Here is an 8,333-nt window from a genome sequence, read left to right as displayed (position 1 = left end):
CCACTCATAACCACTAGAGGACATACTAAACTTGAGACTGGTCTATTACCACTCATAACCAATATAGGTCAGGCTAAACCTGAGACTGGTGTACTACCACTCATAACCACTAGAGGACAAACTAAACTTGAGACTGGTCTATTACCACTCATAACCACTAGAGGTCAGGCTAAACCTGAGACTGGTGTACTACCACTCATAACCACTAGAGGTCATACTAAACCTGAGACTGGTGGTACTACCACTCATAACCACTAGAGGACATACTAAACTTGAGACTGGTCTATTACCACTCATAACCACTAGAGGTCAGGCTAAACCTGAGACTGGTGTACTACCACTCATAACCACTAGAGGTCATACTAAACCTGAGACTGGTGTACTACCACTCATAACCACTAGAGGTCAGGCTAAACCTGAGACGTTATGATCACCCACCTCAATGTGACTTGGAGATGGGGTTTTAGAATGTGATGACACCTGTATTTTCCACTCAAATCATTTGTTCAGGAACCAGTGATGAAGTCGCCCACTCTTTCTCCCGATGCTTCAATGGAAGTGTAAGTTAAACCCTCCATTAGATGACTGGTTGTAATCTCTCCTCAGGGTCCCCAGACATCTCTACTATAACAACACTAGTCTAGTTAAACCCTCCATTAGTTAACTGGTTGTAATCTCTCCTCAGGGTCCCCAGACATCTCTACTATAACAACACTAGTCTAGTTAAACCCTCCATTAGTTAACTGGTTGTAATCTCTCCTCAGGGACCCCAGACATCTCTACTATAACAACACTAGTCTAGTTAAACCCTCCATTAGTTAACTGGTTGTAATCTCTCCTCAGGGTCCCCAGACATCTCTACTATAACAACACTAGTCTAGTTAAACCCTCCATTAGATGACTGGTTGTAATCTCTCCTCAGGGACCCCAGACATCTCTACTATAACAACACTAGTCTAGTTAAACCCTCCATTAGTTAACTGGTTGTAATCTCTCCTCAGGGTCCCCAGACATCTCTACTATAACAACACTAGTCTAGTTAAACCCTCCATTAGTTAACTGGTTGTAATCTCTCCTCAGGGTCCCCAGACATCTCTACTATAACAACACTAGTCTAGTTAAACCCTCCATTAGTTAACTGGTTGTAATCTCTCCTCAGGGTCCCCAGACATCTCTACTATAACAACACTAGTCTAGTTAAACCCTCCATTAGTTAACTGGTTGTAATCTCTCCTCAGGGTCCCCAGACATCTCTACTATAACAACACTAGTCTAGTTAAACCCTCCATTAGACATAACACTAATCCGTAAGGTTGATGGAGATCCTAAATGTGAAGTTTTAAAGTATTCCCCTGCATCCCAAATGGCACCAAATTCCCTTTATAGTGGACCAGGACCTATAGGGAATATAGTGCCCTATTTTGGACCAGGGAATATAGTGCCATTTATCATACAGATCATGATCAGTAAGGGGAAGCGTTGAAATATTTGTTGTGTTTTCTTAATCAGTGGAAAGCTCACATCTCTCTCACTCGTGCTCTCTCTCTCTCTCTCTCTCTCTCTCTCTCTGTCTCTCTCTCTCTCTCTCTCTCTATCTCTCTATCTCTCTCTCTCTCTCTCTCTCTCTCTCTCTCTCTCTCTCTCTCTCTCTCTATATATATATATATATATATATATATATTATATAGACCACCAATGAGTTCCAGAGTCCTGGTAGTCTGGTCCAGGCTCTCCCTTTTACAATCACCTGGTCTACAACAGCAACACAAACCTGGACTGGTACCGCTGGACCGCTGTAGAGGGGTTTAGACTGCTGTTCACACCAGTAGGAGCAGGGATTGTGGATCCAGTCAGTGTAGATGGGTTCAGGGTCAATAGACCAGAGGGTGATCCTGGAGTCAGATGGAGTGGGTCTGGAACAATCTGCTTTCAGCTCTGTCTGGTACTGTGCTGCCAGAACCCACAGTATGACAGATGAGACAGGGTTCTGTACAAAAACCCACCAACACAACCAAACATTAAGACACCAAGAGACAGAATGTCCCAGCACCACACCCTCATTAAGACTCATTAAGACACCAAGAGACAGAATGCCCCAGCTCCACACCCTCATTAAGACACCAAGAGACAGAATGTCCCAGCTCCACACCATCATTAAGACACCAAGAGACAGAATGTCCCAGTTCCACACCATCATTAAGACACCAAGAGACAGAATGTCCCAGCTCCACACCCTCATTAAGACACCAAGAGACAGAATGTCCCAGCTCCACACCCTCATTAAGACACCAAGAGACAGAATGTCCCAGCTCCACACCATCATTAAGACACCAAGAGACAGAATGTCCCAGCTCCACACCCTCATTAAGACACCAAGAGACAGAATGCCCCAGCTCCACACCCTCATTAAGACACCAAGAGACAGAATGTCCCAGCTCCACACCATCATTAAGACACCAAGAGACAGAATGTCCCAGTTCCACACCATCATTAAGACACCAAGAGACAGAATGTCCCAGCTCCACACCCTCATTAAGACACCAAGAGACAGAATGTCCCAGCTCCACACCCTCATTAAGACACCAAGAGACAGAATGTCCCAGCTCCACACCATCATTAAGACACCAAGAGACAGAATGTCCCAGCTCCACACCATCATTAAGACTCATTAAGACACCAAGAGACAGAATGTCCCAGCTCCACACCCTCATTAAGACACCAAGAGACAGAATGTCCCAGCACCACACCCTCATTAAGACTCATTAAGACACCAAGAGACAGAATGTCCCAGCTCCACACCCTCATTAAGACACCAAGAGACAGAATGTCCCAGCTCCACACCCTCATTAAGACACCAAGAGACAGAATGTCCCAGCACCACACCCTCATTAAGACTCATTAAAACACCAAGAGACAGAATGTCCCAGCACCACACCCTCATTAAGACACCAAGAGGCAGAATGTCCCAGCACCACACCCTCATTAAGACTCATTAAGACACCAAGAGACAGAATGTCCCAGCTCCACACCCTCATTAAGACACCAAGAGACAGAATGTCCCAGCACCACACCCTCATTAAGACACCAAGAGACAGAATGTCCCAGCACCACACCATCATTAAGACTCATTAAGACACCAAGAGACAGAATGTCCCAGCTCCACACCCTCATTAAGACTCATTAAGACACCAAGAGACAGAATGTCCCAGCACCACACCATCATTAAGACTCATTAAGACACCAAGAGACAGAATGTCCCAGCTCCACACCCTCATTAAGACTCATTAAGACACCAAGAGACAGAATGTCCCAGCACCACACCCTCATTAAGACACCAAGAGACAGAATGTCCCAGCTCCACACCCTCATTAAGACACCAAGAGACAGAATGTCCCAGCTCCACACCCTCATTAAGACACCAAGAGACAGAATGTCCCAGCACCACACCCTCATTAAGACTCATTAAGACACCAAGAGACAGAATGTCCCAGCTCCACACCCTCATTAAGACTCATTAAGACACCAAGAGACAGAATTCCCAGCTCCACACCCTCATTAAGACTCATTAAGACACCAAGAGACAGAATGTCCCAGCACCACACCCTCATTAAGACTCATTAAGACACCAAGAGACAGAATGTCCCAGCTCCACACCCTCATTAAGACACCAAGAGACAGAATGTCCCAGCTCCACACCCTCATTAAGACACCAAGAGACAGAATGTCCCAGCTCCACACCCTGTCAATGGCCTTCTGGGCCATGATGAAACAGCATGTTTAGATGTGTTGGTGTTATTGACTAGTCTCAGTACCAGTCTCTGTAGCTGACGTTCCTCTCCTTACCGCTCCTTGTCTTCACCAAATACAATGACATGGAGTACAGGGAGTGGATTAGCTAAAGAGACTGGGACCCAGGCTAAATGCAGACTGGGACCCAGGCTAAATGCAGACTGGGACCCAGGCTAAATGCAGACTGGGACCCAGGCTAAATGCAGACTGGGACCCAGGCTAAATGCAGACTGGGACCCAGGCTAAATGCAGACTGGGACCCAGGCTAAATGCAGACTGGGACCCAGGCTAAATCAAGACTGGGACCCAGGCTAAATCAAGACTGGTACCCAGGCTAAATGCAGACTGGTACCCAGGCTAAATCAAGACTGGCACCCAGGCTAAATGCAGACTGGCACCCAGGCTAAATCCAGACTGGTACCCAGGCTAAATGCAGACTGGCACCCAGGCTAAATCCAGACTGGTACCCAGGCTAAATGCAGACTGGGACCCAGGCTAAATCCAGACTGGTACCCAGGCTAAATCCAGACTGGTACCCAGGCTAAATCAAGACTGGTACCCAGGCTAAATCAAGACTGGGACCCAGGCTAAATCCAGACTGGGACCCAGGCTAAATCCAGACTGGGACCCAGGCTAAATCCAGACTGGTACCCAGGCTAAATCCAGACTGGTACCCAGGCTAAATCCAGACTGGGACCCAGGCTAAATCAAGACTGGTACCCAGGCTAAATCCAGACTGGTACCCAGGCTAAATCCAGACTGGTACCCAGGCTAAATCCAGACTGGGACCCAGGCTAAATCCAGACTGGTACCCAGGCTAAATCCAGACTGGTACCCAGGCTAAATCCAGACTGGGACCCAGGCTAAATCAAGACTGGTACCCAGGCTAAATCAAGACTGGTACCCAGGCTAAATCCAGACTGGGACCCAGGCTAAATCAAGACTGGGACCCAGGCTAAATCCAGACTGGCACCCAGGCTAAATCCAGACTGGCACCCAGGCTAAATCCAGACTGGTACCCAGGCTAAATCAAGACTGGTACCCAGGCTAAATCAAGACTGGTACCCAGGCTAAATCCAGACTGGTACCCAGGCTAAATCCAGACTGGTACCCAGGCTAAATCAAGACTGGTACCCAGGCTAAATCCAGACTGGTACCCAGGCTAAATCCAGACTGGTACCCAGGCTAAATCCAGACTGGTACCCAGGCTAAATCCAGACTGGGACCCAGGCTAAATCCAGACTGGGACCCAGGCTAAATCCAGACTGGGACCCAGGCTAAATCCAGACTGGTACCCAGGCTAAATCCAGACTGGTACCCAGGCTAAATGCAGACTGGTACCCAGGCTAAATCCAGACTGGGACCCAGGCTAAATCCAGACTGGGACCCAGGCTAAATGCAGACTGGGACCCAGGCTAAATGCAGACTGGGACCCAGGCTAAATGCAGACTGGGACCCAGGCTAAATCCAGACTGGGACCCAGGCTAAATCCAGACTGGGACCCAGGCTAAATGCAGACTGGGACCCAGGCTAAATGCAGACTGGGACCCAGGCTAAATGCAGACTGGGACCCAGGCTAAATGCAGACTGGGACCCAGGCTAAATCCAGACTGGGACCCAGGCTAAATGCAGACTGGGACCCAGGTTAGCTATTTAGTCAGTGATTATAGGTACTGTCTTCTTCTACAAGTTCCATTGCTGTTGCAGTCATCAGAGATGGAGCTATAGGAGTCTCAGAAACCTCGTTCTTCCACAACGCTACATGGAAAAGTAGAATGAACAACAAAACACTGTACAAGAGAGACTACACTACTTGTCATTTCTTTACAACAGATTGAACAAACAGCTGTGTATGTGACGGTGACATGTGACTCAGAAAGCTCTCTGGGCCGTGTTATGCCAGTTCACATAGGAACGGGACATCACCTGTGACTATTGTGTTGGAGGAGAGGAGAGGAGAGGAGAGGGGAGGGGAGGGGAGGGGAGAGGAGAGGAGAGGAGAGGAGAGGAGAGGAAATTGCAAAGCTGCAGGTGTGTGTTGCACACTGTGGGTTGGGTGAGGTTGTGGTGAGATGGAAGGCTGTTTCTCAGCATCCTGCCTGTGCTTCAGAGCGTTCTCTCCGTCACCACATCCTCTCCTTGGCTGTCTCTCTCTCTCTCTCTCTCCACCCCTGCAGAGCTGCAAGGCTCCAGGGCTCAGTTTCACAACAACCACTAACACACACCACCCACCCTCTTCTATGCGATGGGAGCGTCAATTTCCTGTTATAAGGTAGAAATACATCTATGTGATAATCACCACACTGTTGCTGCCCCAGACCATAAATGTATTTTGCAAAAAGGACAATTTCTAACTTATATATACAGCCATTCAACTTGCAGACATCAACTTAAAGTGTTGAACTGCTGTGAATGTAGCCTGAAACTTCCTTTTGACTCAGAGTGGGAAATATGATCTGAGCCAGATAAACCATATCTGGGTCAGACATAACTTTTCCACTTGAGTGTATAGGCCATGACACCCATGATGCACTGCAGCGCTGCAGAGCATCATGGAAACGTCCTCTCTGTGTGGGCAGGAAGTGGTGAGTTTCTCAGAAACAGGTGTGATACAGACACACAACAGAATGAAAATAACTGAAAAAAACATCCTCCCTTCATGGAAAGGATGAAGCTACAGTTGAAATCAAAACTGTGTAGAGAGTTTCTGCTCCAATGAGCTTTGAGTAAATCAAGCCCCTTGTGATGGATTCAATTATATAAATGTGTTAATTTGACAGTGTCTATTATTGTCAGATTAATATCATACAGATTTCAAGACTGGCCAATCACGCATTCCACATTGTAAACAAACAAATGTGGGCCACCGCTGCTTAATTAAATGATATAAACTTGTTAATTTGACAGTCTATTATTGTCAGATTAAATGATATGAATTTGTTAATTTGACAGTCTATTATTGTCAGATTAAATGATATGAACTTGTTAATTTGACAGTCTATTATTGTCAGATTAAATGATATAAACGTGTTAATTTGACAGTCTATTATTGTCAGATTAAATTATATAAACTTGTTAATTTGACAGTCTATTATTGTCAGATTAAATGATATAAACTTGTTAATTTGACAGTATATTGTCAGATTAAATGATATAAACGTGTTAATTTGACAGTCTATTATTGTCAGATTGCTCATTACCAAGTCCTTTCCGTAATTGACATTATGAGTTTGGTTTCAACATCACTAACTTCTCTTAGCTGGAAATAAGTATCAGAGTCACAATCTGTCATTTACAACATTATTACTGAGTAAAAAGTGAGTATATAGTAACAGCTTATGTTTTCCAGCTGGTTGATATGCTAAAACTACACACAGGCATACTAAGGGACAGATCAACACTTAGAAATGTCCTTGTTTTTGAAAGAAAAGCAAATTTCTGTCCATTAAAATAACATCAAATTGATCAGAAATACAGTGTAGACATTGAACGGAACACAGGAGTGATGGTTGCTGATAATAGGCCTCTGTACGCCTATGTAGATATTCCATTAAAAATCAGCCGTTTCCAGCTACAATAGTTGTTTACAACATTAACAATGTCTACACTGTATTTCTGATCAATTTGATGTTATTTTAATGGACACATTTTTTTGCTTTTCTTTCAAAAACCAGGACATTTCTAAGTGACCCCAAACTGTTGAACGGTAGAGTGTATATTAAAATGGTAATACCATAACAGTAGACATTTAAGCCTTTGTATTCAATGCCCTGATACATTTAATGCTCACATCTCTGACGGCTGAACCGTGAGGGAGACAATGATTGTTTTAGGGAAGTATTTCCCCCCAAAATACAGGCTATACAGTTTATTATATACTACACATAGTAACACAATTAATAGTATTTATGTCATTTGTTATAGGCTGTTTTTAAGGACATGTAAATGTGGCTCATTTGGCCAATATCCCTCGTTTATTGATAGTGCTGTCTGCGCCAGGTTGGATCTGAATGGATGTCCAGCTTCTCAAATGTCCGTTAGATTACGATCTTCCCTGTCATGTTGTCCGGCACCAAATTTCACTGATGGAAACTCTGAAATGGTATATTGTTTTTATGAAGATTTTTGAATATTCTCATGAAAATATGTCGACCAATTAGATGCAAACCTAGAAGCTACAGACACCATAAAACCTCAAACACGTCATGGATCACCAGCAGCCCCAAACATCTAGTCTAGTGTCTGATTATGCTGCACATCATGGTTACCCAGCAGCCCCAAACATCTACAGAATAAGCTACCAGCCAAACAAGCTGGTCAGAATTGTACTTCCCTCATACACATCTGGAGGTTGAGCATTTTCTTTGTCTCTATTTATGTAATTGTAAATGTATTTATGTACAAAAAATAGAGACCACAATGGAAATAAGTCCCAGACTTTATTGTGCAATCCCAGTCACTTAAAAAATAATGTGTATATATGTATTTTATTTACATACAATTCAAATCAATCAATCCAAACTGTGCTGTGGCCAATTGATGAA

This window comes from Salmo trutta, chromosome 25 (genome assembly GCF_901001165.1).
Source record: "Salmo trutta chromosome 25, fSalTru1.1, whole genome shotgun sequence".
NCBI classification, from domain to species: Eukaryota; Metazoa; Chordata; class Actinopteri; order Salmoniformes; family Salmonidae; genus Salmo; species Salmo trutta.
The sequence above is the reverse complement of the archived record's forward strand: the minus strand, read 5'-3'. Positions refer to the sequence as shown.